This window comes from Durio zibethinus, chromosome 17, assembly GCF_047325235.1.
Source record: "Durio zibethinus cultivar Kanyao isolate XHJ-2024 chromosome 17, ASM4732523v1, whole genome shotgun sequence".
NCBI lineage: Eukaryota > Viridiplantae > Streptophyta > Magnoliopsida > Malvales > Malvaceae > Durio > Durio zibethinus.
Window position 1 is genome coordinate 17,487,103 of NC_143178.1, and position 10,022 is coordinate 17,497,124.

Consider the following 10,022-nt stretch of genomic DNA (forward strand, 5'->3'; position numbering starts at 1 on the left):
ATATTTTTGAAAATTTTAAGATTTGTTTTTTAATTTTTACTTTTTTTCAATTTATTTCTTAGTACTAATTTGATAATAAATAATGTGAAGATAGTTAAATATTTTTTGTGCGTATCATAAATTTATTGAATATCCATATTATCTTAGTAATTTGACTAGCGTAATCCAAAATTTTCAAATATATTGTTATGTTTTTAAATATCTGGTAAATATATATAGTACAAATACAATTTTGTATTTAACCTTTTAAAAATGAATGCTTTATAAACGGACCTAGATAGAAAGGTTCTGGAAAGCCCTAAAACCATTCCGAGCTTTCGTTTCTTTAGTGCAGAATCAGAGTTAGGGTTTTTCCTTTCTTCCGTCTGTTATTTAGAAAGGCTAGAAAACGATGTCGCTACGTGTGCTGAACCCCAATGCAGAAGTTCTGAACAAATCGGCGGCGCTTCGCATGAACATCAACGCCGCCAAAGGGTTGCAGGATGTTCTCAAAACAAATCTGGGACCTAAGGACACCATTAAAATGCTTCTTGGTGGCGCTGGTGATATCAAGCTCACTAAAGATGGAAACACTCTCTTGAGAGAAATGGTTCCTTTTCTCTTTCTCTTTTTTTTTTTTGTTTTTGTTTTTGCTTTCTTATAGTTTTCTTAATTGGAAAAGCCTCCGTTTTCATAATCAAGTTTGGGCAATCATTTAAGTGCTTCTTTTGCTATTACTAAAACCCAAAATCTGACCTTGGCAGATGTTAATAATTACTAGGGGAAGATAGAAACTTTTGATGCTTTTGATTTTTAAGAAAGAAAAGGTTGATTCAGTACATTTCATTAAGTTTGTTGGTTGAAAATGTTTCAGCAAATTCAAAACCCAACAGCTATTATGATAGCAAGGACAGCTGTTGCGCAAGATGACATTAGTGGAGACGGAACTACATCTACTGTTATCTTCATTGGCGAGCTAAAGAAGCAATCTGAGCGTTACATTGACGAAGGTTAATGCTCAAATTGACTAATATGAATAATGTTAAAGAAGCATTACACAACTTTGCGCTTTTTTCTTTGAACTAAGGATATTTTTTAGTGGGAGTGGTGGATAATCAGAGCCAGTTGTTTCGATCTTGTTAGTGGCAGTAATTTTGTCATTGTCAGGAAAATTTAAGATAAGACTTTGGCAAGATTCTTTAAGTCAAGCTCCTGATGTCCCCCATTAAAAATAAAAAATCCAAATGAATAGATTGAAAAACCTTATTGCATAGACTAAGTATACTAAATTTGAAAAATTTTGAATTAGTTTTGATAATTTATTTAAATGTGCATTTTTGTTAAAAATTATGACAAAATTTCATTGTTCAATAAGTATTGGTAAAAATTTTGTATGTAAATACTAGTTTTAATTAATTTTTTCTTATATATTATCCATCATCCTGTTGAGCTTTACCAATGTATTGGTTTGGATCTTGTATTTTGATTCTTATTTGATCATTTTTATTGGAACTTCATGAACTTGACCCTCCAGTTCTGGTTGGTTTAGGGATGCATCCCCATGTTCTGGATGATGGTTTTGAAATTGCCAAAAGAGCTACCCTCCGATTCCTTGAAAAGTTTGAGACTCCTGTGGTGATGGGTTCTGAACCAGATAAAGAGATTCTGAAAATGGTTGCAGGAACTACCCCAAGGACTAAGGTATTTTCCCTTTCTCCTCTCCCTCCCTTACTCCCTTAACTGTTGTCAATGGTATCTGTTTCGTATGATTGATGGTTTGCTTTCTCACACAGTTGTATGAAGCATTGGCGGATCAACTGACTGACATAGTTGCTAATGCAGTAAGTGAGAAACTCATTTGTTTCTAGTTATGCTTTTCATTTGGTTTAGCCCTTTTACAGACATAAACTTTTATTGGGTTTCACAGGTACTCTGCATCCGAAAGCCAGATGAGCATATTGATCTCTTTATGGTGGAAGTAATGCACATGCAACATAAATTTGATGTAGACACACGGCGGATATGCTTATATTTCCTTGTTTTATCCTGCATTGTAAGTATGCCACCTTCTTTGGAGTCCCCTTGCTATTGTTTAACTCTCTTGAGATTATAGTATTCAATGGGTTTGTTCCTGGTTGCTGCTGTTACAGTATGATACAGAACTTGGGATTGGTTAATAGGTATACTGTATGAATAATTTTGAGAATTTTGGTATTTAGTTACTCCTTTGAAGGTTGAGGTTAATTTCTCTTCTTTTCAAGAGTGAAACCCACTTAAGGGGAAAGGTGTTGTCAAGATTCTAACCAGTCTATTAGGCCATAGTCTGCAGGTGCATTATTAGTTTTTCTATAAAATAGCTACAATTAAAGTAATTTTTTCATTTTGATTCCATGAAACAATATTTTCTTGAATGAATATATTCAAAATTGGCTGTTCTCAAATAAAATCTAGAAACAATTTTTTTTATAAGGGTATAACCTTTTGTGGCACATAGCATCTATAATCTAACATCAGAAGTATATTTTGTGCAAGATCGATTGATCTCAAATGATATGGATAAGAAATCATGAAATTTATTGCTATTGTGCATGTATTACTATAGCTTTGAAAGAGTTAAGTTCTTTTTCCCCGCTACCCTCATTTTCGTAGTTGGAGCTAAGTTTTGCTTGTATAATTAAGCTTGAATGCTTCTGCTCTGTTTTTTTTGGTCTGTGTGGCATGTGTGATATCCATCTATATCATGCAGTTTCTTATGTTTACATTTTGTTGTTTCCTAGGTTGAGGGACTAGTCTTGACCATGGTTCTAGGCACCCAGATATGAAGCGACAAGCAGAAAATTGTTACATCTTGACATGCAATGTATCATTGGAGTATGAGAAAAGGTAAATCTATGCACATGTCTTTGACTCCTTTTTTATTTGTTCGCACTGTGGGGGTAGAGGGGAGGGGCACTGGTTGGTCTGGGGAACATTAGATTGTTATCCTTCATGTATCCATAATTACAAAATGATATTAAATTCTCCTTTGTGAAATCTAATCTTCCATATGCTATGCACATTTGGTGTATGCCACAGCATTTCTTTGGTTCTCCTTGATTTATTCTTGTACAAAATTATTAACTGATAAAATGGCAATTTGATATTAGTCATAGATTCTGACATGTTCTAAGTATATGGCGTAATAGATTCTGACATCTACTAAGTATTTGGTGATAATGGTGATATCTCTTTTATTTTTGAAAGTGCACTCATTAGTTCTTATAATGCTTCTAGTTTAGTTTGTTCTTTGCTGAGCAGAAACACCATCATGATAGCATTTGTGTTAACAGTCCTGTGGAAAATAATTTCTTTCCTGCTTCCAGCACTCCAATCCATTGTACAGCACTCCAATCCATTGTATTGTTGTCATCACTCATGTACTAGAAAAAACCCCGTGCTTTGCTGCAGGAGAATTATTTTTAAAAATTAATATATATCTTTAGATTTTTTATAATTATTCTAATAAAAGTAATTAAATTATAAACATTTTCAAGGAAAATATCTATAAATATTATCAAAAAATACAGATAAGGAAAGAATACTAAAATGTTTCATATATTTTCTTATTTTTCCTTCATTATTTTTCTTCTCTTGTCTCTCCTACTCATTCTTTCTCTAAAATGTCCAAAAGTATTTTACTTAATTTAAAACAAAAAACCTAATCATTGAAACAACCATATATACTTAATGATATGTTTTTCTTCAGCTATTTTAAATGATATGTTTTTTTTTAAGTAAGAAAATGTCAGAAAGTCCATCTATCCGCCTACACTCTTAAAGGTGGCAAAAAATAAATTTTCTTATTTATTAAACATGTCGAGAGATGCTGTTGTTGCAATTGAACGTGGTGGGGCCATTCTAATCCTTGGGCTGCCTCCAAAGTCTCTCAGCTGGTGTCTCGCTTTTTCTTTCCCTCCCATTTACTCTTGTTGAAAACCCTCCCAAAAAAGAAATTTTGCAATGCCAAAAATATTCTGAAACCAAAAAATCTGGAAATGTCAATGAGAATTAAAAAATTCCTACCATTTCCCATCTAGCTATGTGTCGTCCTCACATCTTACCAAGTGGCACTCTTCCATTTAGTTCCTTTTTAGTTTCAATAAGTAATTAATTTTAATAAAATAGACAAACATTTGTCTGTCTTCTCTGTATTATGTGTAGAAGTTATAATTTTACGAAGACAAATTGAAAAAAAAAAAACACTCATTGATTGACTAAATCAATTTTTGGTCTCTTTTTTCTTATTGAATGTTCCAAATCTTAAGGTTTTTTTTTTTTTTTTTTTTTCTATTACATAATTGAAAAGAAAGAAGAAAAGAAACAATAAAGGAGGGAAGAAAATAGAAGGTAAAGGAAAAATAAGAATAGGATATGTTTTTGTTCAATTTTTCTTTTTTCCTTTTGCTGTATTTTTATATTTTTAGTTTTAACTTCTTTTTTTGTTAAATTTTCTTATTTATTTTTTCTTTTTTTCCTCTCCTAATCCCTGGTTCTCTCCTCCAGCCGTTCTCCCTCTCTCTTCTTCATCCTTTCCTCTCCCTGTTCCCAATGTGCAAAAAAAAATTAAATAAAGTAAGAACATTAGAAATTCCCTCAGTGTTGAAAAATGGAAAAGAAAAAAAAAAGCAAAAGCCAAAAAGCTACATTTCAACCATTGGTTGAGCCAAACATTAGCCAACCATGTGTTGCATTACAGCTTCTTTATAAAAATTATTTCTCCTGTTTTCTTCCATCAGTCTTCTGGTAAGGTTTTTGGTGAAGATATATCTCAAATGTTTGAAACCATTTCTGTTGATTGATACTGTTTAATTAAATCATTTTTTCAGATTGTCATTGGCAAATTTTTACAAATTATTAGTATATTTGCAATAGATATTGATGCAAATTTGAAAGGTCAGAAAGTCTAGATATATGGGCTTTTCAGCCAATTTTTATCAAGATTCTTTTGTAATAAACCTTGGCTATTTATTCAACCTTAGCTGGCTCTTAAGTTAATTGTGGATATAGTTTGTTGTGATTGTCATCATGCAACTAATGTTTTAGCCTTCAGCAAAATAAATGCAGGCTTTTTCTACTCGAATGCTGAGCAAAGAGAGGCAATGGTTGCAGCTGAAAGGCGTGCTGTTGATGAATGAGTCAAAAAAATTATTGGGCTAAAAGATAAGGTAGCTTTTGTGATGCCTCATACACTAAAATTATAAATGTGACTTTGGTGTGGCAGGTATATGTCAATTCTTATTATATTCCTACTTTTCCTGGCCATATGTAGGTTTGTGCAGGCACCAACAACAACTTTGTTGTTGTCAACCAAAAAGGGTATTGATCCCCCTTCCTTGCATCTTCTTCAACAAGCAGGGGTGAGTTATTGACCTTTGTTCTTTTAATCCCTATCCCAACTTACGAATTTTTCATGATGTCTTACTCTTTGCTAGTTGCCTATAAATCATTTTTTTCCTTTTGGGTACACAGTAACTTTCTTACATGTCCAATAAAGAAGAGGAATGACTTAGATACCTGACTAGTATTTTCATCCCCATATATTGATAATTATAATGTCATTGAAATTGCATTAAGTGAGGTGTTTGTAGGAGATGTCTTTTCTTAAGCATCACCTTTTGGCATACCAAGTAGTGGTTTCCTCCTTTTTGCTGGAGGATGACTGCCTTTGTTTAATGTTCCCTGTTACCCTTCTCATGTCTTTCCCATGAATACATGGATTGATATATGTGGTTCTAGAATATCAAGAAGAGTGTGCATTCTATGTACACTGCTTTTCTTATGTTGCTGGAATTTTTTTTGACAATTGTGGTGGTAAATGTGTTTTGAAGTGATAGATAGCATTCTTCCTAACTGAATTTGAGTAATAGTTGTTTCTTAGGGTATACTGTTTTTAATTGTCATCTATAACTGCTAGATTTTGAAGGTTTTCTTTTGTCCTTTGGGTCATTACTCAAATGTAAGGCTGATGGGATTATGATTGTTCTTTCATTATGCTTAAGTGTTACATATATAACAGAAATTGATTTTTTTGAAAGGTGTTAGTTATGGTTTGTCTTACCTCTGTTTTATTGCAATTTGCTGATTCATGGTTTTGTAGGTCATTGCCCTCAGAAGAGCAAAGAGAAGAAATATGGAAAGGCTCGTTTTGGCTTGTGGAGGAGAAGCCATAAATTCTGTTGATGATTTAACCCCTTATTGTCTTGGCTGGGCTGGACTTGTCTATGAGCATTTCCTTGGGGAAGATAAGTATACATTTATGGAAAATGTGAAACATCCCCATTCATGTACAATTTTGATAAAAGGTGTGTAGAATGTGTTTGCTGCTCCATATAATTTATACAAATTTAATATAAATGTTGTTAATGCCGCTTATGCAACATTTACCATCCTATTTATATAATATTCATTCTATTGTTAACAATCTAGGGCGTAATGATCACACAATTGCCCAAATTAAGGATGCTGTTTGTGATGGGCTGCGAGCTGTTAACAATACTATTGAAGATGAAGCAGTTGTATTAGTAAGTTTTGCTTACTTAGCATTTTTATCTTCATTCATTCTTCAAGCTGATTAACATCTGCTATTGATTCTTGTTTACAGTATTTGCTGCACGTTATCAGAGTGTTTGCATAGATGGTCATCAACCATGTTTTAAGATTAATTGGCCCAGTAGAGAATAAAAATTATAAGAGGTAGATTTAACTTAAATTTGACAGAATGGGTGATTAAACCAGTGTAACCCCATGTATATAGAAGCACTTGATGGTTCTGAATCTTTATGTTGTCCTAATGATAGAACTTAATGTATTGGGTGAAATTGGAGCATAACCTTCCTCAAAAGGAATTTGAGCAGAAGTTGTAATTATTGTGTGAGGAAAATGCTGAATATACATTTACGTGTATGATATGGAGATGCATATAAGGTGAATATTTGAGTTTGCAAGTTTTTGAACCTGGGCAGATGTGTGCTTCTATGGTAGAGGCAGATGGCAAATTAACAAGGTTTATCTTTATGCTATAAAGCAGAAGCAAAAATAATAATTAGGCTGGCTCATTTGGTTAAATCTTTGTCAGATAACACTTTTAGGGACTGCAATGAGTAATGCAAAAGGAGGTAGAAGTTCCAATCAGCAACTTATATAAATTATAACCCATTGACTGGGAGAAATTTCTTGTGTATCTATTAATTAGCACTTTTCCATAGTATTTTCTGGTGATTTGAATGGAGCTCTTAATCCATGTTTTCACATTAGCCTCAGATGGGAAATGCAAGCTGCAGGCAGCCTTTGAACTCTAGGTCAACTATAAAGACATAGGTTGTGGTTGAGAATTGTTTGGTTTGAATCTTACTCAGTGCAATTTGTTTTGTTATATTCCGATGTATTAATAACCTCTGCTTTAGGGTGCGGGATCTTTTGAAGTTGCAGTCAGACAATATCTAATTAATGAAGTAAAAGACACTGTTCAAGGGGTATGTCTTGCTATATTTCCTTGTTTGGAATTATTTACAAGACTATTGAAATACTTCTGATGTTCAGGGCTTTTGCTGATGCCTTTCTTGTGGTTCCCAAGACGCTTGCTGAGAATGCTGGGCTAGACACTCAGGATGTCATAATTGGTCTTACGGTGCAACTTATTTTTGTCTTGTTTACTGTTCATTTAACCCCCTTATAGAAAGTAGAAACTGAAGAAAAATTAAGCTGAGCATTGTGTTTTGGCTGTTTATTCAGGGGGAGCATGACAGAGGTAGTGTCGTGGGTCTAAACCATCAAACAGGAGAACCTATGGACCCCAAATGGAGGGTATATTTGATAATTACTCTGTTAAACGCCAAATTATACTGGTATATTGGAAATATCTTTGCAGTTTTACCAAAACCACCATCAGTTGTTTACATGCTATCATTATTTATGAATGTTTAGGTGGAGCACAATCTTTATTATGAAAATGTCATGATGTTTTTTGGTTTGATCGAGCTACTTTTGTTTTTCAGGCCTGTAATTGCTTCACAGTTGCTCTTGGTGGACGAAGTGATTCGTGCTGGCAGAAAGCCAACCTAGCTTTTTTTTTTTTTTTTTTAATTCTTCAGGTTTTAATGCTTTTAGGCTTTTGCTATTCTGTTTAATGGTTTGGGTGTCTCATGGAAAATTTTGCTATCCTAAATTAAAATGGTCGTGTTCTGGATTTATTTGAGAGGAAATTTCCATTTTCATGTTCAGTTAGATTTTAGCTTAAAATGAACTTTTTTTTTTACAAGGGCTTGGCCATTAATTCCTAGTATTCCATTCCTTGCAGATTTTTCCTTTTCCTTCTTCTTTCCGAGCGTAATTCGCTCAAAGCATGATTCAAATCAATACCTGGTTTAAATTCGAACTGACAAGAATCTGAAATGACTCATTAAGAATGGCTCTAAGCAACTTAATCCAGACGATGTGATCGGATTGAGTTAACAGTTGATCGGAGCTCTACAATGACCCAAAGAGGAGGATCTGAGAGCAACCGGAGCCGTGAACCGTTGAACCCGTGGTGAACTAATTTTAAATTATAAATGCTGCTTCTAGAGGGAATATTCTAAGGTTTATTTTTTGTGTTTTCTCAACGATTCTCAAGAGGTGTACGATGATTTGTATGTTTCTAAGACTAGATATCAACCCGAGCTTCACAGCCTATGTAGTTATTTGTGTGGATGTAATTAGGAAATAAACAATTGAGATGAAAGTCAAGATTATATAAGCAAGGAGACTTTAGAAACTAAATTGTTCTTGTAGTAGAATGATTGCTTGAAATTTTGGGATATAAAATGAGCATGAAGTCGTTGCTTTATTGGATAACAGTTACAAAGATGTTAGATACTTAAATATAATTATGTTATTCAGAATTAACTATTTGTTGAACGTATGTTTTTGATGCATTTTATACGTTGCACTGTGAACTTTTTTTTTTTTTTTTTACACAAAAGAAGGAAACAGAAAGTTGGTATAGAGCGTGAAGTACATCTATGATGGAGAATCAAACACATTTTAGTCACCATTTCCTTCACAAATTTTCCTTCATAATATCTGTCCAAACAGAAAATTCTTTTCAACAAACTTACCAACAGTTTAATGACTTTTGAACATGAAATTTATAAAAGGGTAAGAGTTTTGATTAGAATGTAGTATTTAGGAAAGCATTTGGTTTGCAAATTCTTAAATTTTGATAAAACAAGTGATTTTGGGAAAAAATAATATTGAAGAGGAATTTGTGATTTCTTAGTTTTGTTGGCCTAAGAAATGTAAAATTACTTAATAAAATTTTTTATTATATTATCCTTGATAACATGTGGATAACATATTACATTTATAATATATTACATGTGAATAACATGTTTGTTTTCGTTGAAATTAAAGAGCATTTTCAAATTTTTTTTTCATATTTTCAACAAACATAATTTTTTAATTCTAATTATTATTTTTACATTAATTGTTCCTACGTAAAAAAAATACGCAAATTGACTATAATGATAAGTTTGACATTGAGTTTAGAAGGGGAGTAGTAAACCCTTCCAAAGAGTTTTAGGCCTGAAATAAGTTTTATAAGTAATAATATTAAGTAAATATATTTTAAATTATATATATAAGAATATATATCAAATAAAGATATTTTACGCTCCATTTTAATTTTATTATGACTAATAACATCTACTACATTTTTTTTTTAAAAACATGATCTTTATTAAAATTCAAAAATTTTGAAAATAAAATTTTAATATTCACTATGTTTGTTGTCTTAAGAAAGCAGTTTTTGTTAAAATTTTAAAATTTTAAAAAATAAAATTTTAACGTTTATTATGTTTCTTATCTTAAAATTATTTTTTTTGTTAAAATTTCAGAATTCTAAAAATAAAATTTTAACATTCATTGTGCTTCTTATCTTTACAAACTAATCTTTGTTAAAATTCCAAAAATTTTGTATAAAGTTTTAACATTTATTATGTTTTTTATCTTAAAAATACGATTTTCAC

At 32.0% G+C, this 10,022-nt stretch overlaps 1 pseudogene across 1 annotated transcript; it reads left to right on the forward strand.

The window, feature by feature from the left end:
• Window positions 1–242: 242 nt before the first annotated feature.
• Window positions 243–8,275, forward strand: LOC111282495 (T-complex protein 1 subunit zeta 1-like; annotated as a pseudogene). Its single transcript, XR_016329256.1, has 14 exons — window positions 243–589; window positions 854–989; window positions 1,529–1,680; window positions 1,773–1,820; window positions 1,907–2,003; window positions 2,757–2,862; window positions 5,069–5,183; window positions 5,288–5,375; window positions 6,116–6,320; window positions 6,445–6,539; window positions 7,422–7,490; window positions 7,532–7,645; window positions 7,750–7,862; window positions 7,996–8,275. The product of XR_016329256.1 is annotated as a T-complex protein 1 subunit zeta 1-like (transcript).
• Window positions 8,276–10,022: the final 1,747 nt, after the last annotated feature.